Source organism: Trachymyrmex cornetzi, unplaced genomic scaffold, assembly GCF_001594075.2.
Source record: "Trachymyrmex cornetzi isolate Tcor2-1 unplaced genomic scaffold, Tcor1.1 scaffold83, whole genome shotgun sequence".
Taxonomy (NCBI): Eukaryota; Metazoa; Arthropoda; class Insecta; order Hymenoptera; family Formicidae; genus Trachymyrmex; species Trachymyrmex cornetzi.
In genome coordinates, this window is record NW_017300169.1 from 914,000 (window position 1) to 940,802 (window position 26,803).

Sequence of the window (26,803 nt, forward strand, 5' to 3'; positions counted from 1 at the left end):
AGTAAATAATTGACAATATGAAATCTTGTCAAAACATAATATGTCAACACATAAATAATAAATAAAGATTACTGAAAGATAAATTAGAGTAAGGGAAAATCGATTCTTAAAAAAAGATACCGAAAGTCGCGCAACAGAAGGTGCATTAAAGTTTCACTACAAATGTTTGGAGCATTTAATCAGAAGAAAGAGTTTTACAAATTGATCAATCAAAGAATACTTCAAATCATTACCGTATCTAAAGAAAGTTGAGACATAAAATTCGAAATAATAAAGAGAAAGAGATAGGTCGGAGGGACTCGATCGGTAGATAAGACTTAAGTTAATTTGTAAGGACAAGAGACTGTCAATAAACTGACTGCGTTAATATGTGATTTAATTTATTGTTAAAAAAAACTTAAAGATTCTGTTATTATTTTACAATCGCTCGTTTATCCTGACACAATTAGAATTTTATTCTCAGAGTGCCAAAAAAAATATTGAAATTCAGGAATTTTAGGTATATTTCATCCTTGATGCTAAACATGAGGCCTATTTTTCTTTTTTTTAAAGAAAGTTCTAAACCGGTGTATACTAATGCAATAAGTTGGAGAGAAACAACATACAAATATAGTTTGTTTTACTCCACTTATTACAACAGTATAACCAGTTCAGAACTTTCTTCGAAAAAGAACAGACCTAAGAATAAAATAATACCTGGATACATTTTCAGATCAAGTTTCTGAACGCAGCTCAGGAATCATCGAGACATTATTGATTTCCAGCTTCGTGGGTTTACAGGCCGGTTCTGTCCACCTGACATGAATAACAAACAGATAAGATAACGAAGCCGAGTGCCGCGTTCGCGGTACAATCGGTCGTATAATTCCACGTAAATATGTAAATATTTATGGGCCATGAATCAAGGTCGATTAATCACGATGCGTTACACGCATCGTTGTCACGTGTGACGTAAATTAATCCGAAATACTGGTCAATCGGCAATTTGCCGACCGCACGCCGGCCACAAATGCTGCGCACGCGGAGACGCAGTCGCCGTTCAAGGTTCTTCACGCTTACATACGCTCGTCCCGCATCGACATATGTGTAACATCGCTCGTTTGTGCGCGCCGATCGTGTACGTTACAACGACGACGCACATGTAGGCGCGCCCTGACACTTCCCCGCACACATGCGTTCGCGCACGTGCGCTTATCAGAGAGCGCGCTGTGTGACGTAATCCCGGCATATACCGCAGGCGACGCCGGGTCTGGCGAGTCGACCGATGGCCGCCAACCAATAGGAACGATCACCTTCGTTCTCACAATACTTTCCTCTGATCTCTCTCTTGTTTCCTATACGATTTCTATCTCCCGTTTTTTGCCTCGATCGTTATCGTTCTCGTTCTCCTTCTCGTCCTGAACTCGTGGCAGGATCAAGGATATCGCGCGCGACAAGAGTACTCAGGAATCTTTCCTGAATATTAGGTCATGCTCACGACGGTTGGCAAACTCCTCGAGTGAAATGAAAGGCGCGAGTCATTAAATAAATTTTGCCGACGCGCGGTCCTTGAAGTAGTCTAAGGATACATTTACATGGACTAATTTTTCGTGTAAAGCCATGTATACACCTAGCGAACGAACACTGAACGCGAATGTTCGGATATTAGTGTTTATATTTGTGAGCAGTTTATTCTTTTTCTCGATTGTACGGAATACTGGTATTCGACCAGATTCGATGTTCGTTCCATGTAGCAATTAAACTTGTGCGACTTTTATGTAACAATACAAATTTTTACGTTTGCTGTTCGTTCGGTGTTCGTTCGCTAGGTGAATACACGGTTTTACGCATATTGCGAACCAATCAGAAACGTTCCGCGTCTTTTATCATACGAAATTGAATATTTGTATTGTTACGTGATACACGTTACGTGAAAGATATCAGTTCATGTGAACGCAGCCTTATTAACGAATTCGATTACTTGCATTACACTAGATTAATACACACAAAATGACATAAGCTATATAAGCACAGCAAAGGCCGCTGGTTCAATTATCATCTTATATGTTATGACTTGATACAACAGCCGAAATATGTCATTATTTGAAACTCTCAATGTATATAATATCAATTGCAAAGAGTTTAACGTATTTATGTTATTATGTAATTGAGATTTTATCGTTCAAACTGTTTTTCGTGTAAACTTCTTATTTTATATTTGTTTTTATGCAACAAATTTTACAAGTTGACTCTTATATGCCTTTTTTCATTTTGTTATTATTAAGTGTTTTTCTTTATCTTTTCAATATGGTGTCTTTTCAATATGACTCATTGATCCAGATGTCTTATACTACGTTCATACAGCTTATGTCATTTTGTGTGTGATGGGCTTAAATGTTGTTATACATAAAATTAGCAAAGTTAACTAAAAATATATAAATATTTTAAACAATTAACTACTTAATAATGATGTCATGTTATTTAATAGCATATACACGTATCATTTTTAAGTTATTATTTTGTACCATATAGATACTTTATATAAAGCTATCGTTTTCAATGTGTACTAATCAAGTATAGTGTAAGTATGTGACCGAATTTATTATTAAAAATCTTTATACGAGAATAATTTTTGTCGTCATCGAACGCGAAATACTCCTCGCGAAATTAGCCCTCTGGAAATGATAGTGGATCAATTGGACCAACTCAATTATACATTTCTAGATAAAAATGTCAAATAATTCAACTTTTTTTATGTTACATTTTTTAATTTGAACGATTGTTATTTAAATAAATCCTCGTCAAAGTAAAATTTTCACTATTTATCCGCAATCTGTTTTCAAACTTCAATGCAAATTTTTATATTGTTTCGAACTGTATAAAAATATGAAAAAATTACTTGGGTGAATTTAACAATGAGTTTTTACCATCATAGAAGTTGAATTGTATTTTACATATTTTTTACAGATCTAAATTTATCTCACAGAACTTACAATAAAAAAAAATCGACCGTATCTTTGAAGATACAACCTTTAAAGGTCTTAAATTTTTAAAGATCCAACATTTCCGGCGGAAGATTAGCATTATATTTTAATATTCTATTTTATACGAGTTATATCATTTTCGTTCCCTGATATTAATACTTTTTGAATTATCATAAGATAAATAGAACTTACAGACGCAATGTCAGTAACTGTGTTACAGATTTTAACGTCAGGCGTCGTCTACAATACACGGAGTAAGAAGTAAGAGTAAGAAATTGACCAATCACAGTCGATTATTCTTCTCACATTCGACTGTGATTGGTCAATTTCTTACTCTTACTTCTTACTCCGTGTATTGTAGAACGGGCCTTCAATTCTGGAGGGTTAAAAAAGTAGAAGTGTCTCGCATTCAGACGTTCTGATTTACAATATGCAAATGCATGATATTTCAAAGTCATATCACAGGTGTGCCAAGTCCAATTCAGTGATCAAATTTCTCCTCGGAGAATCTTTTTTTTTACTCAAATTGTTTTTTCTCTCTCGTTCTAAACTTGTTGCAGGATCAAGGATACATTTCAGCACTTGCACCAGCTAGGACTCGTTTCTGAATACTGGGTCACGCTCTGCGGAGTTGAATAAATTCCTCAGGCGAAATGAAAGGCATGGCACACACGAGCCGTTAAGTGAATTTCGCTAGTGCAACAGATGTGATCTTTAGAATAGTTTCATCAATTTTTACAAGAATAATCGTCAATTGACTGCTTTTCTCCAATGTTTCTGCCAATGTTTCTGCTAACTTTAATCCGTCTGCAATCTGGGTCTTTTTTACTTATATATTCCAGGTTTTATTATTTCAAAAAAATGTGAAAAAATTCAAGTTACTTTGTAACAAGGCTGAGCATGTGTTTGAAATACTTTTATTTGAAAAACAGTATCTGTAAGACAATTGTATTTTGTATTTTATGGGAGAATATAAAAGTATTTTGTATTTTAATATTAATAATGATAGATTGAAAATATTTTGTATTCCAAATACTAATATTGACACAACCAATCGTATTATTTGAATTATAAAACAAAAAAATTTTCAATCTTTCGATTTTAAATACAAAATACGTAATACTTTCATGTGCTCCACTGAAATAAAAAATACAAAATAGAGGTACAATTTGTATCGCAAATACTGTGTGTAAATAAAAGTATTTCAAATACATATCTAGCCCTGCTTTTCGACATTTCTGTTACATTACTAAACAGTTTCTTTTAACTCAAATATTAAAACTTTTATAAATAAAACTAAATAAAACTAAAAATTTTTAATAAAACTTTTAGTATAATCAAACTTTTATTTAAAATTAAAATTTGAGCAAAAATGAGGAAGAAATTTAAGAGTAAAATTTTGTGCCAAAAAGACTTAAATTGCAGACGGAGAATTAATTTTAATCTCGGTTTAATTTACTCTTTATCTTTTTCTAATTCTAAGAAAACACAAAGAATAAATTAAACCGGGATTACTGCAGTTAAATCTATATTGATAGAAATGGATTCATGTACGAAAATCTACCATCTCAGTTTCTCGGTCACGAATATATAATCATACACGCTTCATGTACATACACACACACATACACACACACACATTCATTTTAATATTTATAATCGATAATTTATATGCAAATTACATTTTCCTCGTATTCATAACATACGGAAAGATAGTCTCGGAAGGACGTTACGAATATCAGACTTCATTTATTGACCATTCTGTGAAATCCAATTTATTTTGCGAAAAAAAAAACGTCGAGATGGCAGCTTCAAAATTACTGTATTATTTTCTCAAATGATTGTCAAGATTGAAGTTGATCGTCGAATGTGAGCTATGATAACTCATCTATTTTTATATTCACTGTCTATCCAACATTGTTATGTTGCGAAGTAGAACACTCGCGATTACGGAAATTGCCGTTCCTTTCCTCTGGAATACCTCTGTGAGCGCACTGCGAGGCAGGCAAAACCAATTGCAACTACTGTGCCACGCAATAGATTTTGCTTTTTGAACAGCGATCAGCGAAATTGGATAATGCCGCGAGTGCGATGATGTGCCTGACTCGAGTTCTGTTCTTTTCCATGTGCATGTTTCGAGATCATCCGAAACGTTCGATTATATTCCACGTAGAACTTTCGAGCCTCGGGTTTTATCGGAAGGTTCAAATATTCACGAACCGCGCATGTTTTACGCGTCGATCAGTTTGTTTCGCTGACGTTTCCTTCTTCCAAGTCCCTCCTATGAGCCAACTTGATTTCAAAATAATATATTTATTCCAAGACGTGAATCTAAAAAGATTATAAAGTAAATGTACCAATAATTGAATGTGCCCAGTGATTAAAAAAATCAACAATATATTTGTAATTATCAATATATTTGTCAATAACAAAAATAACAAAATAAAAAAAATTAAATATTTTATATCAAAATCAATAATAAATAAAACATAATTCTGATTAAACATAATTCTGTTGTGAAAAAAATTGTTTATTTCAAGTTTCTCAGGGACAATCATATTTTCACTCATTTTCTTATCATCTTATTCAGTAAATAGGTAGTATTTATATTTTCGAATTTTTTAAACTATTATACTGTATTTATTTAAACACGTAGAGTGTTTTTTATAATTGTAAGAAACTGAAAATTGAATTTAAAAAATTCATTTTATTAAAAATTCAATTACTGATACAATATAGTCTAATATCAATAAAATGTCAATTATATATAAAAAAATATGACAGTATTTTTAATCACTGACAAAACAAAATTTCATGTGGCTATTAATTCCTTTTGTAATGCTACTAATTAATAATCAATAATGTATATAAAATTGATATCTTCTCATTTATATATATAGTTTATTGTCAGTCAAGGATAATTATGTAATTACTTCACGAAACGGTAGGCACCCTAAAATATCGGACCATATTTGTATTGTAAAAAAAGTAGCATAATATTAACGATAAGATAGAACTAACGATACGTAGGTAAATTTTAGCCTAAACTTGTTACTTCACGCTTCGAATTAGTTAGAAAATAGCCTGAACGATTCCAACGATAAAAAATATATCGGAAATTAGAGTAATTTGATATATGAATAGAATGATTTTGCTGAAATATTAAAAAATTTAGTTAGATACAGATCTAAAAATAATTTTCTTTGTACTATTAAAATTATGTAGAACGTTTAAAGTGGTTACTAGAATGTTAAATCAAAAGTTGCAGCATTGTTGCATTCATCAATGTTTAAGCGTTCTACATAATTATTTTGATAATTCAACAAAATTATTTTCAGATCTAGCCAAACTTTTAAATACTTTAGCAAAGTTATTCTTTCACATGCTTTATATAGAGAAGAGATTTTCGTGTACATTCCTCAGATATTCGCGCCCATAAACTCGTGTCCTTTTCCTTTTTTTAATTCGTAGTTAATCACTACTTGCTGCCATGCACTGATTGCGAAATACTCCGAATGTCCTCAGTACTTCTAAGACCACAAATGTCGCAACGCTCAAACACAACCGCCATTCCTATTATCCCCAGGCTCCCGCGAGTCAGAGAAAGCGCGGTGCTTCTGGCATACGTATAGAACATACATATAGAACATATAATGTTCTTTCCTCGTTACCCAGATCAGCAGAAGAGTCCACTGCTATCTCCAAATTCCGTGATGCGTGATTACGTGATGCTGGAAATGAATTTTCGGTGTATGTACGCATTATTCAGGAATACGCTCGGTCTTTCATGAACATGAGAGATCGTCGTCTATGGCACGATTCACACAAGCGAAGGCACGAAGTTTGCCTTCAACGTGTCAACACTTATCCGACGAAGCACACACTCGTGTCTTCTCTTCTGCCTTCCCCGTCCCATTCTCTCTCTCTCTCTCTCTCTCTCCCCCCCCCTCTCTCTCTACATCCTCCTCTCGATAGTACACCGCTATTATTCGCAATGGAGAGCCGGAAATGCTCGATCACTTTCTACTACTGATCATGTCCCACGTTACTCATTGATCCTGACGACTATAAATTGGGTCGCCTAGAAGCCGATCGTGTACATCGTGCTATCGGCAGAGCTATAGAGAAAGCATAGGATGGACGGGAAGTTTCAAGCCACAGGGTATGCGCGAGTAATATTCCGATTAGGATGACCACCAGATCTATATATTTCGATTTGACGTTTAACCGCGACAGCTGTATTTAACTCTTGACCGAGTTATATCCGACAGTTTCTGATACTTTAATGTAATACTGAGCTTATGAAGCATATTGTTCTCTTGAATCCTTTTCGACAAAAATATGCAGAAAGAGATTAATTTTGTTGAAGTATCTAAATTATCTAAATTATCTAAATTAACTAAGAGAATACTTAATTGAGATAAATGTATTTAAAATACATATAATACGTCAACATCTAACTATGACTGTAATTGGCATTTCTCTTACTTGGTTGATGTATTCATATAAGCAGTTCTGTTTTAAACTAATATTGTCTAAAAATTTAGCTAGATATAGATCTGAAAATAATTATTGTTGGATCATCAAAATAATTACGTAGGAATCTCAAACATGCTGGAAAAAATTTTGATATTCTATAGGGTCCAGTTTGAGTGTCTTACATAATTATTTTAATAGTTCAACAAAATTATTTTCAAATCTATCTTTCGACTGAATTTTTAAATACGAATTTGAAAATAATTTTATTGGACTATTATATATATAAAATAATTATGTGGGACACTCAATTTGGTTACAAAAATATTAAAACTTTCTTCACAACATTGCTCATCATGCTTGAGTTTTCTACATAATTATTTTGATGATCAAACAAAATTATTTTCAGATCTGTATTTATGTAAATTTTTAGATACTTCATCAAAATCATTTTTTCTATGCAGATTTTAATGATAAACTTTGATCCTTGTAATTAATAAAAAAAAATTATTTATTATGAATTATTCGTGGACAAATTTGTGATGCCAAAATGCGTCGCGTCTTAAAGGAAATCGCGAATCTGATGATGAGATCTGCTTTTACGTCGCAAAACTGCGCCGGAAGGCTCAAAAAGAAACATTAGTGGCTTCGACTATTTTAAGCGTAATTCGCTGTGATAATTTTAGCGTATGGAAAATTTGCCTCGTGTTGCAAGTCGGCGCGTGGGAACGCTCGAGCGATCGAGCCGCGGACTTAATTCTGTCGGTCATTACTTAAAGAAAACGCGGATCGCGATAAGGGAATCGCTTTACCGATACGGGTGTGAATGATGTCTTAACTTTCTCGGATTTGCTTGCCACGTCGCACCTTTTACGGACGATCACCGGACGCGGAAAACATTTGGCGTTGACTTTCATTGATTTTATCCGGATGCAGAATGGAAAGGTCACTGACTCGCATAAGTCACACTGCGATTGCCTCTGTCGTCGTTTTCCCGATATCGATCCAGCCGATCTAAAACGCTCATTGATTTAGTCCGGAAGGACCGAGCGGTTCTCACCGGTTTTACCACGCTGTGAGCATTGAGAACTATGAGAAATTGCATCGGGAAAAGCGAGGATGCCGTAACTCAAACGCGCTATTAGATATCACCCGAATGGATCTTTCAAAAACTGATTGATAATTTTTATATTAATCATTCATTATTTTTTCAATGCGACAAGGTAACGACAAATCGGACAAAGCAGAGACGCCACAGAATTAGTAACTCAAACACGCGTCTCAAAAATCAGAGTGGATCTTCCTGGTAGAAATTAGCAATTTTCTTACACCCATCTAGTTATTACTTTTATTGTATGTACTGTATTTTCATTAGTTGGAACAATACTGTGTAGGAAATGGACAAGTACTTAATAGAGTTTTATTTAGTAGTACACTGAAACAGAGTTTTCCTGGAAAAAAATGTGCATATAGTACTAGATCTTCCTAATTAATTTGTCTAGTATTAATAGGTTATTATCAGTTATTATTATTATTAAACATGCGTAAACAATTTATTGCTCTGTTTTGTTTAATGAATAGATTCAAATTTTTCGTATTTTTTTTTGTGTGCAGTAGTAACTACAGGCAAAGTGTTGCATGCAGATTGGGATCCTAAGTAGTTTTACTTCTTAATTATTAAACAGAGTTAATATAACTGTCCAACAGTTGGATAATCAAATAAGGTTTATTATTTTCTTAACGGAATGACGATAAAACCAATCTTGTGATAAGTGAATATCAATGTAATTTGTACCAATTTACGTCACCGTTATCTCATAAACAACGATTGTCTCCTTTGGTCGATAAGAATAAAGGCTATCCGAGGCGAGCAATTGCGCACATATAATATTAAACTGCATTGTCAAAGCCTCAGTCAGGACTCGTCAAGACGCAGCAGATGGTCTCTTTTACCTAAGAATCGACGACCGTTCTTGGCGGAAGCGACGTCGCGATGTTCTATTAAAAAAAAAAAAAAAAAAAAAAAAAAAAAAAAGAAACGAGAAATAGAAACGAGCGTGGCGTGCACAACGGAGAATCCGTTCGGATTGGCGCAAATCGGTGGGGATAAATCGCGAGGAAACAGCTGCTCGAACTATACGATGGCATCGCGGGCGCAAGTTGGCCGATTTCCAGGACATTGTCTCTTGACAGAATGCAACGCGGCTCATCGATAGTTACCGGGCTTGCACAGACCCGGAAGATTCGCCGGAAAACCAGCGATCACGCTCGTCACGCTGCAGCAGCGAAGGGAAAACTCTCGCAGCGCGATTGAAGGCACTGACCAAAAATAGGAGCTCCGGAGGTCAACGTCCGAAGCACACCACGCGGGAAGCCGAAGTGTGATATATATATATTTTTTCCTTTTCCTTCTAGTATTTTGAACGCGTGTTGTACATAAATTTTGCCATAATGACGCCGCATGTTTATCGAGCAAAACTCGAAATTCATAAGGCACTTATTACTCCAGCACGACACATGCAGATTCATTAAACGCATAATAATGGCGAATGTTGCAAATTGCAGCACACTTTACAATTCTCTTGCCGAGGCAAATGCAAATATCAAGGATCTTGCATTGTAGATCTGAGTGTGTAATAAGTGCCTTAATATATATGCGTATACGTCATATAGCTTTTCGTATAAAAATAACATTACATAAAAATATGTTTAAATGTGCAAATGCACTTTCGTGTATGTAGTAATATATTATTTTTACACGACGAACTGAATCATACATATGTATATGAAGGCAGTTAATTATTGTATATACTTGTATTTGCAGTGTAATAACGTCCGAGTCGAAAAGAATTCGCGCGAATTTTCGTATAGCATAAAAATATATCGCTCATTTTGCTGCAACAATAAGACACAACTTAAAAAACAAAGTTTTCCAAAAAATAAGTTGATGTTAGAATCGATATCCAGAAAATGAATGAATATTTTGAATCAATAAAATTTCGTAATATTAATTTTGATCTGATTAATAACTGATTGTAGAAAAATAAAAGTATGTTCTTTTAAATTTAAAGTATATTCCTTTTTTTCTGTTCCTGTTTTTCTTTTTCTGTACACAGAACGGTTTTGTTAATGTAGCTATAAATTTATATATGTATATATACAGATTTGAAAATAATTTTATTAAACTATCAAAATAATTATGTAAGACGCTCAAATTGGTGAGAATTTCAAAACTTTATGCATCATTGCTCATCATGCTTGAGTTTCCTATGCATAATTATTTTGATAATTCAATAAAATTAATTTCAAATCTGTATCTATCTAAATTTTTAGATACCTTAATAAAATCGTTCTTTATATGTAAACTAAATAAATGAGAATTTTTGAGTTATGTCATTTTTATAACAAATGAGCGACATTGCCTGCTGGAAAATTTCCAAACAGAAGCTTGTATGACTCAAATAAATTTCGTAATTCTGCGTCATTCATGAATTTTGTTATTTTATTATATAAGGAGCAAAATATAGTATCATTGCTGTAAATAATAAGTCGCCGATGAAATTTAGAACAGTATGCACCTTGACATTCAACGTAAATATGTTCCGCATTCCGCTCTTAGGCGAAGACGCATTTGTCACGCGTGCGCTATCACAATGAAGAAATCACGTTTTGTTATTTTTTCAATATAACATGACCAGCGCACGTGTCGTAGGGAATGGTACATCAGCGACTTTTTTTCATACAATACCATTAGACGATTTGAATAAAAACGCTCGCGGCGGCGTATTTCCATTCTAGTTCAAATTCAATTGCGAGCAGCGAAATGACTACCTGCCGGTTAGAGGCGAAATGGATTGTCACCGTGCATGTGCACGATAAGATTTGCAAGCGTTCCTAATAAAATGTACATTTACAGAGTAATAAAGTATTTTGTATTTGTGTTAAAACTGGTCCTTGTTTTTTATATTGAATTTTTAATATATTTGGATGTTAATTTTACTGACAAAATAGGCTTTCACAATTTGCTTATAGAACGTGTCAGTGCCGTATTCTTTGTGTTATTTAAATAATTATTTAAATAATATTTAGGCTAACACATTCATCTCATATTAAATTAACACAAAAATTTGGGCGGACGCGAAAAATGTGTTAAATTTAACACGAATTTTCCTGTGTACTTTTTTAGCAAACAATTCCGTGAGTCTTTTTAAATCTCGCGAGAACTCTACTCGATCATCAAAAAATGATTTAAGCAAGGCAAAAGGTATTCGACAGTACGTTCACTCAAATATGGATTACATATTAGCCGTGCTCCAATTTCTCCAGTAATAACAGAAAAATAGCATACGAGTAGCTTTCCTGCAACACGAAGTACAGGTGCAATTTTGTTCACTAAGTATTATCGACTAATAGCACGTCTTCGAGGACTGGAGCGACCTACGTACGTTTTTGCAAATCGTTTCAGGCGTGTATTTATAATAGTTGATAAAAGATCCTAGAAAGAAATTGTCGGTCACACTAATTCATACCTCATTTATATATTTTCGAAAACCTGAATGTTCTCCAACACCTGATGTGTCCCGCGACAGATTGTCTCGCGGCGCGAAAATACACGAAGAATTAACCATTATGCGTAGGCAAGAGAAACGCGCCAGACAGAAATTCACGAGGTTCTTGATTAGACGGAGAGGTCTGGTCACTTGATTCAGCGATTTCCCTGAGGCTCTCCCCGTAGAGCCTTTTCAGCAGAGGCATTATGCCAGGAATTCGCTTGGCCAGCGCGAGTAAACGTCCACCACGAAGGCCGGTCGTCACAGCGCGATCGTAGAAATGCAGCGTCGCATGCTGCCGGTGTATAATGGCGGTGGCGGGTTTATTCCACTGCGGCACGCACGCTGGCTCGCACTCTAATATTTTAAATTCGTGCGACTAAAGCGCTGACGCTATTAAACCCAGACCCGAACGAGCCAGATGCATCGTGGATGTTTGGTTGATATCGAGATTAATCTTTTCACTGCTACGCGAGTGCTGCACGCGATAACGGGGCTCTATCCAAAGTTTTACAACCCCGTCTGTTATTTGTAACGATTCTTCGTCCAATGAGAAAAGCTTACAAAGTCTTAAATCTTCTTTAAAGATCTAATAAGAGTATCAAAATACAACGGGAGGGATATACATTCACTAGTCTTTCCCTCTTCCTCTCTCTCCCTTCCCCTCCTCTCTTTCTCTCACTCTTTCTCGGGAATTGAGAAAATATGGCGGACCAATCAAACCTGGCATTTCATTTTCAAACTCTTATTAGAGAAATAATCTCTAATCTTATTAACACTAAGACTTTGATCCTCGATTCACTATACTTATGGGATCATTTCATCCTTGTTGTTTACCAAAGTTAAAGAAAGACGTTAGTCAAAGTTGAGTGATGTTTACGGGTATTGTGAATTGTGAGTATGAATCGGACAGCAGCCTAACAATATCAATTTTTTATTAACTAAAAAGACCAGGCAAATCAATTATTATATCATGACAATAAAAAAGTGATAATAAATCAAATATTTCATCAATATAAAGAATATAATTATTTTAAGAAATGGAAAAATTTCAGAATTCTATCTGTCATGCAAGAAATATATTATTGTATTGATCTAAAAAATAGGAGCAGTCAGTATTGACTATTTCTATTACTTTTAGTAGTACTTTTAGTGTCAACCCTTAAATGCCTCACTACTTAAACAACATTTGGTGCATAGTATAACCAATCTAATTCAATTGTTCATAATTTTCATAGAAATAAACATAACAATGCTAAGCAAATGTATGTATCCTTAATGGTCAAAAAGTTATAAGCCATAAATAATATCATATAAAGCGTTAGAAAAACTTTGGAAAAAATCGGTGTACCACACTGAAAAAGCGTTGAAGAGCTAAGTCTCTGAGATTAAAAAAAGTGATATATTACTATCATTCGGAACTGATAAACAGAGTAGCATTAACTCATGTTTAAAAAATGTGGCACAGTCATGTTTAATTACGCCACCATTACAAGCGACTATTTTCTATGTAATTAGCGTTCATAGATAAGAAACTTTCCGCAGACTTTAGTGAAACAAACAACTGTGACAGATAACAAAACAACAATAAAACTATTCACTTCAGGTAGACGCTGCTCTAATACAATTTTAATTCGCAGTTTAATTATAGAAGCATGTAGCAATAAAAATCGAGAAATGTTTTAATAAACATTGAAAGAGCAATTCTGGTAAAAATTAAAAAATTTGGCTAGATACACGTCTGGAAATAATTTTGTTGGACCATCAAAATAATTTTGCAAGAAACTTAAGCATGATGAGCAATGCTGCCAAATGTTTCGATATTCTAGCAACTAATTTTGTTGTCCTATCTAATTGTTTTAAGGATTCAAAATTATTATTCTTTTAAGGATACAAAATTATTTTTCAGATCCGTATCTAAATTTTAGATTATTCAACAAAATTACTCTTTCAGTAAAGAAAATTGATTTTTAATTGGCCAAAGAATCGTTGCCTGTTGATGTCGTAACAATAAAAACCGTACATTCGCAGATGCAACAACGAGGTTACTTTAATCGGATATTCTTCGCAATTTTCCTGGTACGTCACAATGAATGATCATGCCATGGATACATGACACGACACTAACATAAATGACATTCGTTCAAGATGATAACCGCTGAAAACCGGAATCTCGCATCGTGGCGGTGTCAGTAGATCAAGTCGGCTGTTCTTGGAGTTTATGTAGAAGCAGAAACGATATTCTGCATTGACTGCTTCCAGGAACGACGTCGTGATCGCGCGCCTTTTAACTCGGCGGCCCCAGCAACAACGGCTGCAGCAGTCGAGACTGTCGAGAGATGTCAGGGAGAGATGGGGAAAACGCAATTCGCGCCACGCGAGCGATTGATTCTCGCAACGAGTCGTAATTGATCCGGTGAAAGGAAGAACCGCGAATAATCATTTCCACGATATATACGTGGGACGACTGCACGGCGAAATGTCGGCGATAATCTCGCGAACCGCTCGGGAAACGTAAGATCGACTTCCGCCCGCCGCGAGCACTCGGGAAACGGAACTTCCTGCTGCGGAAAACGATTCGCAGGAAAAAAAATAAAAGAAAAAAAAAGATCGCTTAACTCTCCATGGTAAATTCTCAATCTTCCGTTCTGGAAGATACAATCTTCGGTGCGAGAGAGGTGTACGAACGACGGAAGTCAACACGTGTAGAACCCAAAAACCGCTCGCTCAACGGCGCGCGATATTAGCAATACTAATGAGCTTTATTATTTCCTGGCAGGTTCGTTAGAATCGATTGCAGATGAATTGTTAATGTGAACACGCGGAAGACCATCGGTATTGGTGTCACGTGCTGCGTGTTTTGCTTTGGACTTTTGCGCTTAGCAATAACTTCTACTTTACTCCGATTAGCGCGAGTAAAATTCACGTTAATCCAGCTAGTTTAATGGCGCGCTATCAGAATTGACGTATTTATTGTTCATTTACAATTTGTGCAATTTGCAAGTCTTACGTCTTGGCTAAACTAACGAAGAAATATTGGTGATTTATAAATTTTAAAAGTATATGATCGTATATACATTCTTAAAGATATAGGTATAGATTTAATACCATGGTTTTGAATCCACACTATGATGGTGTTGATATTAATACTAACCAGTAAGAATTATACAAGGTGTTCGGAAATTCAACCGACAACGCTCGTGGGCAAATAGAGCGGACTAAACTGACGAGTCGAAAAGTCCTCTACCATTTTACAATTTTCGCAATAGTTAACAAGATATTAATTACTAAAAATTGCCGAATATTGGTCTTCAATAATTTTTTTCTCAAATACTATCAACCTTACAGAAAAACTACAGAAGACAAAAATTGTTTATTCTCTTCTTATAGAAGTTTAAGAATTTTTTCAGAATTTTTAATCAACTTTTTAGTACTGCATTTTCTCTTATATTGGCAACTATTGTTACCAACATGAGAAAATACGATATTAAAAAATTCTGAAAAAATTTTCAGAACTTTCTGAAAAGAAAATAAACAATTTTTGTCTCTCGTAATTGTTTTTCTGTAAAAAATTGATATTTGAGTAAAAAATTATTGAAAACCAATATTCAGCGACATTTGATAAATAATATCTTGTTAACTATTGTGAAAAACACGATCAGTTTAATCCGCTCTACCTGCCCACAAGCGTTGTCGATTGAATTTTCGCCTAACCTAACACCCTGTGTATATATATATATATATATATATATATATAAACAATGTGTGGTATTAAATGTATACTCAGCATACTCGTATTTTTTTAGAAAACAAATTGTACACTCTATTCAATATAAGAGCATGACCGACGTAACTTTTAAAGTATTTATTGTAAAAACATAAAAAAATCATGTATGTATACAATCAGTACTACAATGCTTTTGTATTAATAAGTAATCTAATTACTGCCATTTTCAATTATTGTCGACATCTTTGAGACATACCTACTTTCTACTAATTGAAAAACATAGTCTGTTTAATAAGAGCGTGACCAAATAAACTTTTATTTCGGAATTGCTACATCAAGCATTTTTGAACAGGTAGAGAGAAAGGTTCTTTATTTACAACGCATTATACAAAATTTTAGTTATCTACTGTCTGATTTTACTAGAAAATGACGTATTGTTTAACGATGAAAAAAATTGTGCTTTTCTAATGTTAGTTATTATAGCTTAGTTAACACGTCATAAAACAAATTAATATAAAGTATGTATCATTGTGCAAAATTAATCAGGCGATCTACATGAATCATGGAAGATCTTATCAACTTCAGAAATGGAAATAACTTTTTATCTTCTAAAATAAGAATTAAAATATCTATAGATCGCCTATAATTTGCCAGAACACGCAATGAGAAAATTTTTTTTATTAAAGATAAACAAAAGATTTTGACTATATCAATCAGAAATCTGGTTGTTTCCAATTAAAATTTAATAGAGTCAAGCAGAAAATTTTATTCCCATTTAACATTTTCAACCAGAATTCCAATTGATACAACTAGATTCTTTTTTTCAGTGAGATAAGGCACGAAAGATATATCGAAAGTTATATCGGTCACGCTTTTATCGAACAAATCGACAGTGCATGGTTGCGGCATTTTTATTATGACGTAAAGTCGGTCGTACACGAGGATTATAAGATTGATTAGCGCTAATAGTGGTTAATTAAGGTCTTCGGCGTTGTAGCCGCAATACAAGCTGCGTTCCAGAGAGGAAAAGGAGATTGCTACCTATAATTCGTTAACCGTGGCTGCTGCTGCAAATGTCCTTAACGGCCGATGATTGCCGGTATCTGGTAAACTAAGTCTCCTTTCCCTGTGTGCCTCGTGTTATAACTGCGCCTACGCCTAGAGGAGAAGAGAGAGAGAGAGAGAGAAAAAAAAAGAGACGGCAAGTCGCTATTCGCAATCAGAGTTAATCAAGCAAGGTTATCGTTGCAATCAAGTGTCTCGCCTTATAATTTAAGTTCTTTGAAATTTCGTCGATTCAAGGTACCTACATGCTGTGTAATTTTTACGTACGCGCGTTGCCATAGATCAAGAAATTATCATAGCTCGTAATAAAAACCTATTTTTGAAAATGAACTTTAACATTCAGATACGGCCAGCTCGAATTAAATTTTGCGAAATTTAACCCGAAGTATAAAGACAAACAATGAATCCACGATGACGCGGTCGTATTTCCGTGGGTTATTTGCTTTCGTTGTCGATTGTTAAGCTGATGTAACATCGGCGTGATATTGCATTTAATTAAATCTTCAGTTAGTCTCGATAATTGTGCTCCACCTATTGTAAGTAAATAAACGTCTGACTCACGAACAATTACAATTAACCTGGGAACGGTTACTCAATTATTTTTGCATAAATCATCACCTAGTAATTTTTACACCTCAATTAAAAGTTATTATTATTAATATCAAATATATTATCTTTTATATATACTGAAATAACATTTATAACCTTTAAGATATAGGTAGTCTAAAGACACACAAGTTGGTAAACAGTCGAGTAAAAAGTACTCTCCGGAAAAAATGTTGATTTTATTCTCTAAATTCGTTGGAATAAAATTTCACTCTAAAGAGTGAAAATTGAGTAAATCCTGAAAAAGAATAGCTCAACTTTCAATCTTTAAGTGTGAACTTTCACTCTTCAGAGTGAAATTCACTCTAAAAGTTTTAGAGAGCATGTGTTTATATTATTTTTCATTACATATTTTTTACTAACATATTTTTACTAGTATTTTTACTAGTATATTATGTTATAGTTAAATTTATATTAATTGTAACCTTATAAGATATGTAAAAATAATAAACAATATAATATATTATAGGAGCGTATACGTGATAACACAAACTATAGAAATCAAACTATAGAAATCAAACTACATACGTAGTATATAAATTTACATAAGAATCATACAAGCATTAAGATCCAGCTAGACCGTTTAAGGCTTTGATTTCTATAGTTTAAAAATAATAAATTGTAAGACTTATGAGCATTAATATTTTTTTATTTTTCTTTCCCCTAAAACAAAATTTAATAAAACTATCCGTGGAATGTTACGGCTATCTCATTTATCTATTTATAGGTCAATTACATATCGTACGTTACTGATTTGTTCTACAATTTATTAGTATTAAAAATCACTACGTAGGTATATAGATTTACTCATTATTTTGTAAAATATGTAAAAAGTTTATAAAAAATAAGTATGGATTCTCGATCTGTATATAGAAACAAATAGATACTATGACTGAGCATTTATTTCTTTGCTTTTGGGGTAAAAATATCACTCCAAATAACTACCCCGAGATAAAATTCAAGAATTAACCTGGGAAAAAAATGCCATCACATTGTCCAATCCAAAAAAAAAAACAAGAAAGTCAAAATAATGTTAATGTGACGTCATATTGATCGATTGATTATTGATCGAATTTATGTCATTTTTTTGTCATGATTCAATCAATATAATATTATTTTTATTTTCTTGTTCTCCTTAGGGACAAACGAAGCAATCCTGGAATCTGCACACGACCGTCGGTGAGGCTGGCATCGCGATTTTTGGGTCCGTACAAGCCTCTAACAGGTCATTGTTCACAATTTGCCACACGTCGAGAGAGGAGAGCCGGCGAAAAAGTCGCGCAGATTCGAGTGACAAGTCGCTCGGAACTGACAGAGACGGACAGTTTGGGGTCACGAACGTCGATATACACCGCTCCCGTATATTTTCGGGGCCGTCTATCGACTTTTTTTCGTTATTACCGTTAAACGCGGTTCTTTTACTGCCGAATGAGCGGAGCGGAGCAGAGCGAAGCAAGAATGACCACGACCGCGACGCCGAGCGCGATGACTTCGTATCTCTTGTCTCCCTCGCCGCCATCCTCGTCCACTTCGACGAGATGAATAAACATCGTGTGCAGACGCGTGTATTTCGAGAATGACGTACGCGAGGTAGTTGGGCGTCGTGCGGCCGAAATAGACTGCGTAATTAGGGCAAGGTGCGGAAAGCCCGAGTTCATTTTTGCCGGCCTTTGTTTCGACCTCTGGTAGTAAGGGAGACTGGGATCATCAAAAGTAACACCGATAAGCTGTAATATTTACATAAAAAAACATTATAAACAAAATATGTAAGTGTAAGGAAAAGATAGAAGTTTGTAATAAATATATATTTCTATCTCTTCTTTACGCTTTTCTATTTATTTATAACGTTTTTTATGTAAGTGTTACAGCTTACCCGTGTTACTTTTGACCCCAGTCTCTCTTACTCGTTTATGCAGTTAAAGATAATTAGAATTCGTGTAATTCAATCTTGTATTAATTTGTTCATTGAGGGTGGATTTAATTTGAATTAATGTCATTCACGAATAATTAACCCTTAGCGTCAGCCAAATTAATGTACATAAACTGGAAATCATCGACGAAGATTTTAAGAGAATATAACGAGAGATATAATATATTGAAATGATATATTGATTTGATGTTAAATAATTATTAAACATGGATGGCACATTTACGTTCGAGATAAAATTCGAGAGTTAATCCTGATTCGGAACTGGTACTAAAATTTACCTAAATATAGTTATTGAAGTTGAGTCTGTGAGTATAGTATGTCTGAATACGAAAATTTATAATTGAGCTACAAATTATATTTATTTAAAATTTTCACTAAAAATTTTCATTAAAAAAATATGTATTCATATATTTATTCAAAATATTCAAACAAAATGTAAACTAAAAAAGAAAGCTCCAATAAACAACTATTGCCTAAAGGACACTTTAATATAATCAATATTTCGACGATTCTAAGTGATTATAGACACCCAAAAAAAAATATTCTGCCGATAAGCGGGGAATTACTCTTAGCATTTCCTCTAAGCAAAAAATCTTAAATGAATTAGGTGCGTGTATTTATAACACGTATTCATCTATAAAAATGAGGACACATGAGCTACGATCAAAAATAAATTCCTCTATACAAAATTCTATTATAATAACTCGAATAGCCTTTTGAAATAAAAGAATATGCAAGATACTTCTTGTTCATCCTCTTATTTCAAAAGACTATTCAAATTATTATGATAGAATTTTGTATAGAGGAATTTATTTTTGATCGTAGCTCAAAACTCTGTTTCCTCAAAACGTGCTATCCAAGCTACATATCTCAAGAAGATTCCTATATTGAAAGGAATATTATTCTCTACAAACGAGAGTATTTTTTGGATTACGTAAAAACGACTTCCTTTATCCAAATTGTGCATGCAACATGATATTGACTTTATATTGTTCCACAATGGTGTTTTTTCATATAATATTTATCTTAATTATTTTGAATTAATAAATACCAGCGTGTTATTTCGTTTCTATGTAACCTCATCAAATATTAATAATATGAAGCTGTTATCATGAAATTAAGAATGGTTACAGTACGAAGTATACCGTTGGCAATAACTCGATCACAAGCGTGCGATTAGCTCAGCGTAAATGTATTAGGCTTACCGTTCTAGGGATCGTAAGTTCAAATCTTACCGGAGCCGGCGATGCGATGCGTTTTTAAATAATTAATTATAGTTAATAAGACGGAATATAAGTATGCGAAATAGTAAAAATATAAATTAAACTGGAAAAATAAAAAGTAATAGTAACAAAAGAATTATTTTTTTCATTAAGATATAACCATAATTTTCTTATTACAAGTAAATATGATATTTAATTCAAGCAAAGAGATTCTTCTATTATTAAGAGGATTGCAATCTTAAAGCCAACCTGTCATGGGTAAACGAAATTCCTCTACTTTGGAGAGTATCCTCTCGAGGTCATATATAAATGGAAAATCCTCTGACATTAATACGGAACCGCTAAACGGTAGAATATTTTTTTTTGGGTGGATTACATACTGTTAAAAAACTTATCTTTATGAAGTTTGTAATCTTTAGTTGGATATGGAAAGAAAAACACAATTATGATAATAATAATTTTATTATGCGTAGGTATATTATTCTTTATATTTCTTTACAAATGTAAAATTTGCTCGGACATAATTTTAATTGAGGAATTGGATGCATAGAAATGTATGAATAACTTTATGTAATTTAAAAAAAGAATTTACAAAGTTTAAAGTCTGAATATTATTCCTCTGGCGGTTTCATATATTGTTTTTATCTGTTTGCTCTATGCTTGCAAGCTATGTGCAGATAAGATATATGCAGAGAGTAAACGCAAAATAAAAAAGTATTCGTAGTTATAGTCTCTTACAAAAATATTCATTCAAATAAAATAAAAAGTATTTATTCGTTTCTCAATAAATATCAAAACAAGTGTATTCACATTCATATTTTAGTATATTGATATTTATTACTCGTTCATTTATTCAAATATTGGATGTATTCGTCGAACACATTAAACATTTAATTCACATTAATTAATACTCTTCACCTACAATTATACTTTTAGTCTCTCCATTTAAATCTAGGTCTTTTTCATCCAGTTCACGTTTTTTATCGTTCAAGCTTTTAAAAAGATTCAAAATTATTTTTCTTCATCTCTATTATATTGCCAAATAATTATTTCAAAACTTAGATAAAAATTAAATAATAAATTTCAGCAAAAATGAAGATAAAATTTAAAAACGAAATTTTGCTTATGCCAAAAAAGAAAAAACTCAAATTGCAGACGGAGATTTAAAAGATACTAATTTCAAAGTACTAAAATATAAAAAGGAACGAATACTAACAAATATACCTTAATGAGAATTTGCAATCTAAATTTGCAGATGTGAGATGAAGAGAATTGAATCGTTTGACATTTTTGACAAAGAGATATATAATTGAATAAGTCCAATAGGTCCGCCATCAGTTCTGGAGAGTTAATTTGCTGCACGCGAGATTGAGTCTCTTATTTCGCCGGCGGGATGTAATCTACCCGCGACACGAGAGCTATATTTGCTAGCAGATCTCGGCGAACGCGCGGACGAAAAGCGAACGAGCACTTTCTAATTATTCAAAGGTACTTTTCTGCGGCGCGATATTCCTCATGCATGGTCGGGTGCAAATGGAAGAGTCTCTTCTTCCGGTGCATCACGCCGCGCGCGCCGCGCTGATATCTCCCATGCGACTTTTACCTTCCCTCTCTCGCGCACGTGACGGCCATAATACGGATCGTGCTGCTGGGATCGTGAAGCGGCCACCACACGGAAAGTGAGAGCGCTAACTACCGTAAACACATAAATCAGGGGCTAAAACTTTGTCGTTGAAGAGACAAAGTGCTGCGTGCACGGAAAAGCCGATTGACCCGCGACCTTTCGCCCGTCGATAGTAAATTTGCGTAAGAGAGAGACCTCCCTCTTCACTTCATCCTCATATGAAGGGAAGAGAACTTAAAATATCAGAGCAACTGCGTATATCGAATGAATAATTAAATTTATTCTCGCGCAATATACCGATTTTTTTATACCTTGTGGAAAGTTTAAAGGAACTTCACGTTATATTACATAAAATAGAGAAACAAGTCATATTTAACACTAGAACCACTGATGATATTATTTTAGCTCCGTTAATTATTTCAATTTTTTTCTTTTTTGTATTAGATCAATATAGTATAAAATGTGCGTATAAAACAAATAATTCTAACAATACAAATAACACTAAAATAATTTTTCATAAATCGAAAATAAGGACTCAAACGAGAATAAAAAATTATCAAATTGGCACCTTCGGCAATTGTAGTGTTAAGAAACAGGATACACTGAGGTCCAGTTTTACAACTCACAATTAACTCTTAACCGAGTCCAACTTATTCATTATCTCTTTCCAATTCTAGAATTGAAAAGAAATGAGAAACAAGTTGAACGTCGATTAAGAGTTAATCGTAAGTTGTGAAACTGGTCCTTAAAGAGAAAAATATATCTGGTATTTGTGATTATAATTGCATGATAAATATATAATTATGTTTAAGAGCTCCATTTTTATAGTTATTACTATAATGTTTATAATAATTATACTTATAGTCCCATCAAAAAAAAATACAGGCATTGAAAATGACTATGAATTATAAAATTATAATTATATGTTACTCTCTAAATTATAGTAATTACAATTTTTTTTCTCAGTGTACATTATTACTATAATTTATGTAAGGGAGAGTGGAGTAAGTCGGACCTCTATTTGCAGTTTGCTCTCTATAAGGTGTAAATAAAGTCCGATCGTAAAACCAAAGGTGCCGTTGGAAATATTTTTGTTTGAGATCATTTTGACGAGATCAATCTCTCACCTGTGTTAAACTATAATGGAAAATGTAAAAACGCTTTTTCCGGTCCGATTTAGAACTATTGATTCCAAATCGGACTATCCCCTGATTCAAATCGAACACTCCTGTTTTTATGGACTTTTGGATCTTTTTCTTCAAGTGCCATACGCTATCTCAGCGCGTAGGCGCCTCCTTCTCATATTATACCTTTGCATGCACACTGATCGTACACAACGTATATGAGGACCTACAATATAAAATACGAAATGTGATGTAAAAGGCTAATAAGAGTCAATAAACTGTAAAAAGTCTACATTGTTCATTTAACAAAAGTTTAATAAAATATAAAAAAACAGAAAAAAATAAGAAAATTAAACACCGCGGATTACAAATTACATATTTCGACTTATGTTTAAGGCCGCAACGCACACTCTTGCATAACGCATAATGCATAGTGCATAAAGGAATCAATCAATCACAATTCTTCTTTTTCATGGAATGGGAGGAAAGGGAAGATTCTGATTAGTTGATTCGCTTATGCACTATACGTTATGCGTTATGCAAGAGTCTGTGCTGCGGCCTTTAGGCCCTCTTCAGATGTACATAAATTCGGAACGCAGTAAAAAATTGATATACAAAAATTGGAGAAGCGATGGATTCGTTACATAGTTAAATGAGTGTTTTAAGTCAGAGAAACCGAAAAATGATCGTCAATCGACGAGCAATTTTTCCGTTTCTCTGACTTAACACTCATTTAACTATGTAACGAATACGTCGCTTCCCCAATTTTTATATATCAATTTTTTACTGCGTTCCGAATTTATGTACATCTGAAGAGGGCCTAAATATAAGGCCGAAATATGTAATTTGTAGTCTGCGGTGTTTAATTTTCTTATTTTCTTCTGTTTCTTTATATTTTATTAAACTTTTGTTAAACGAACAATGTAAACTTTTTACAGTTTATTGACTCTTATTAGCCTTTTACATCACATTTCATATTTTGAATATTAAGAGTCCTGTGTTATTTTAAGTTTTTCATAACCTACACTTTAAACGCCGATTCCGAACGGTAATTTTTGGTAGGGAGGTTTTCCTGGACAAGTATACTACTCGGTGGTTTGCCATTGCCTTCCGAGAGGAGCTACGAGTGTATGAAAATGTGTCGGTTCTGCCGGGGATCGAACCCGGGATCTTTAGTACATGAGACTAGTGCGCTGTCTGCTACACCACACTCGCGCTCGACTTTTAGACAGAATTTTAAAATATTTTAATGTATTTTTGTTGAGTGTTGAGTAAAAACGAGCAATTTGGCAATCAAAGATAAAAATTTTATTAAAAAAAAAAAATTACTGACAGTTTATATTTTATTAGAATTGAAATCAATAAAACTCAATTAATCTGAGTCTGATGACGCATGATATTTTACTGATTTAATTCCTTGGACTAGATCTGGTCGGCCGATCACCAGTATTATAACCAGGCCTATAAGTTATCTACCGTACTGTAGGCCCAATTTGAACACCTAAAAAGAGGTCCGATTTGGACAAGAGTCCTTTCGAACTTTGGAACAAATTTTACAATAAACCGTAAAAGTGATCACAAAACGCTTGATATTTTTGAATTCTGCACTCTATTATCTTAAATCATCTATTTATCTTTCAAATGTTTAACATCTTTTAAATAATGATTTATAAGGATTTTCTTTTTTAAAAACATTTTCGCACGATGGCTGAAAATATATACTTGCGTCTATTCTATGAATGTTATGACAACCGTTAAACTGCTGTAACATGTTTAGTGTCTTATAAGACATGTAATGTCTAGTTTAGTGTCTTATAAGACATGTCTTATAAGACGTGTCTTTACATTATAAATAGGCCACTCTCTTCTATGTTGCAAAATTGAAGAGTAAAAATGGAGGATGTTAAAAAGGAGTCAATTTCTATTCGAAAAAGTGTAAGTAAAAGGAATAGTGCTTTTTTTGTAGATTCTGATTCTTCGATACGATAAAATTGTTAAAGAGTTCATGGCGTTTGGAGAACACCTAAAAAGTTAAGCAAAAATATTCAAATTTTGATAAATATTCCATGCGTATTCAATTTTCGAAGTGTTCCCCAAATGTTACGAACTTTTTAATAATTTTGTCATATTCAGAAATCAAAATCAAAAAGCACTATCTTTTTTATTTACCATATTTGGCAGAAATCGGCCTCTTTTTAACATTCTCTTTTGCTTCTACACGCCGAATGTTTCCATCGAAAAATATAGTTATGAAAAATATAATTATTTAAAAATAAAATTACGCACGCGCGAGAATGTGCTAGGAGAAACGGAAAACGCGCAGAAAACGAATACTATATCGATACCGACCACGCCTTGATTCCCTGCAGTTTCACCCAGTTTTCCGCCGACTTCGGATCGTTGAAGGAAGGAAATCGAGCAGAAGGAATCGCGGATATATGTATGACCACGGTTGATCATGCGCGATGCCAATCCAGGCGCTTTCACCCGATCGAAGTATCCGAGACTCTTATAGGTCGGTTATGGGTTGCCTTGGAATAAGGCAGGCACGATTTATAATTCTAATTTATGGAGCGAACCTTGGCTGGTTCTTTCCATCTAGCGCTCTCTCTCTCTCTCTCTCTCTCTCTCTCTCCTCTCTTCTCTTTCTTTCTCTTTTCCTTCCGTGGAATAATTGACGACTCTTTTAGTTGTTATTTATTAGCCACGCTGTCGTCTTCTTCCAGAAGTACGGAACTTTCCGAGAGTGGAGACCGCGATAGCGTGTCGCTCTAGAGACATGATTACACCGGAAGATACAATCGACAGAGACAGATAACTGCAGTTAAAACTGGAGTTATCTATTGATAATCATTCGGTACATGACCAATCGATCATACCGCAATAACCAATCGTCTTTATTCATCATTCGTCGGAGTATAATCATCGCGAAATTATATAACGCTGGCTATTTTTGCGCGATACCGTTAGTACTTTATCTTTCTTTCATTCACGAAGATTCATCTCTTTAATATTACATCGTGTCGTCTGGATTCATATGCTTTTCACAGAGAAACGAAACAGACCCAAATAGAAAGTCTTGCATAACGAATGCGCGGCCGTTCCTTAATTGTCTTGAACGCGAGTATCTGCGAGAGATTGCGAATGCCGCTTTTTAGATCCGCTATTCTCGGCCCTCTCATTCACAAATTGCCTGCAGATATTAGAAATGAAAGAGTGAAACTCTCTCAAAATCCTACCAGAATAAGCTTTAATGTAACCTAAGCTTACTTGAGAATCACGAATTTAATTAAGGATTCGTTCAACTAATTTAATATTCTCTTAGTACTACAATAGAAGTACCGAATGATCATCATCGACTATTTCTGTTTCAGGTTAACGTCTTATTTCTTAAAAGAATTTTGAAATTTTCTGATTTTTCATAAATTATTTCCTTTATTCTGATGGTACTTAATATTTTCACTTTTTTTATTTTCATACATGGTAATTAACTCTTGGTATAACACACGATGAAT

General features: G+C 33.9%; 1 protein-coding gene across 2 annotated transcripts in view; it reads right to left on the reverse strand.

Moving 5' to 3' along the window:
* LOC108768847 (uncharacterized) overlaps window positions 1–26,803 on the reverse strand; it is a 93,269-nt gene that overhangs the window by 39,767 nt on the left and 26,699 nt on the right. The window lies entirely within an intron of this gene.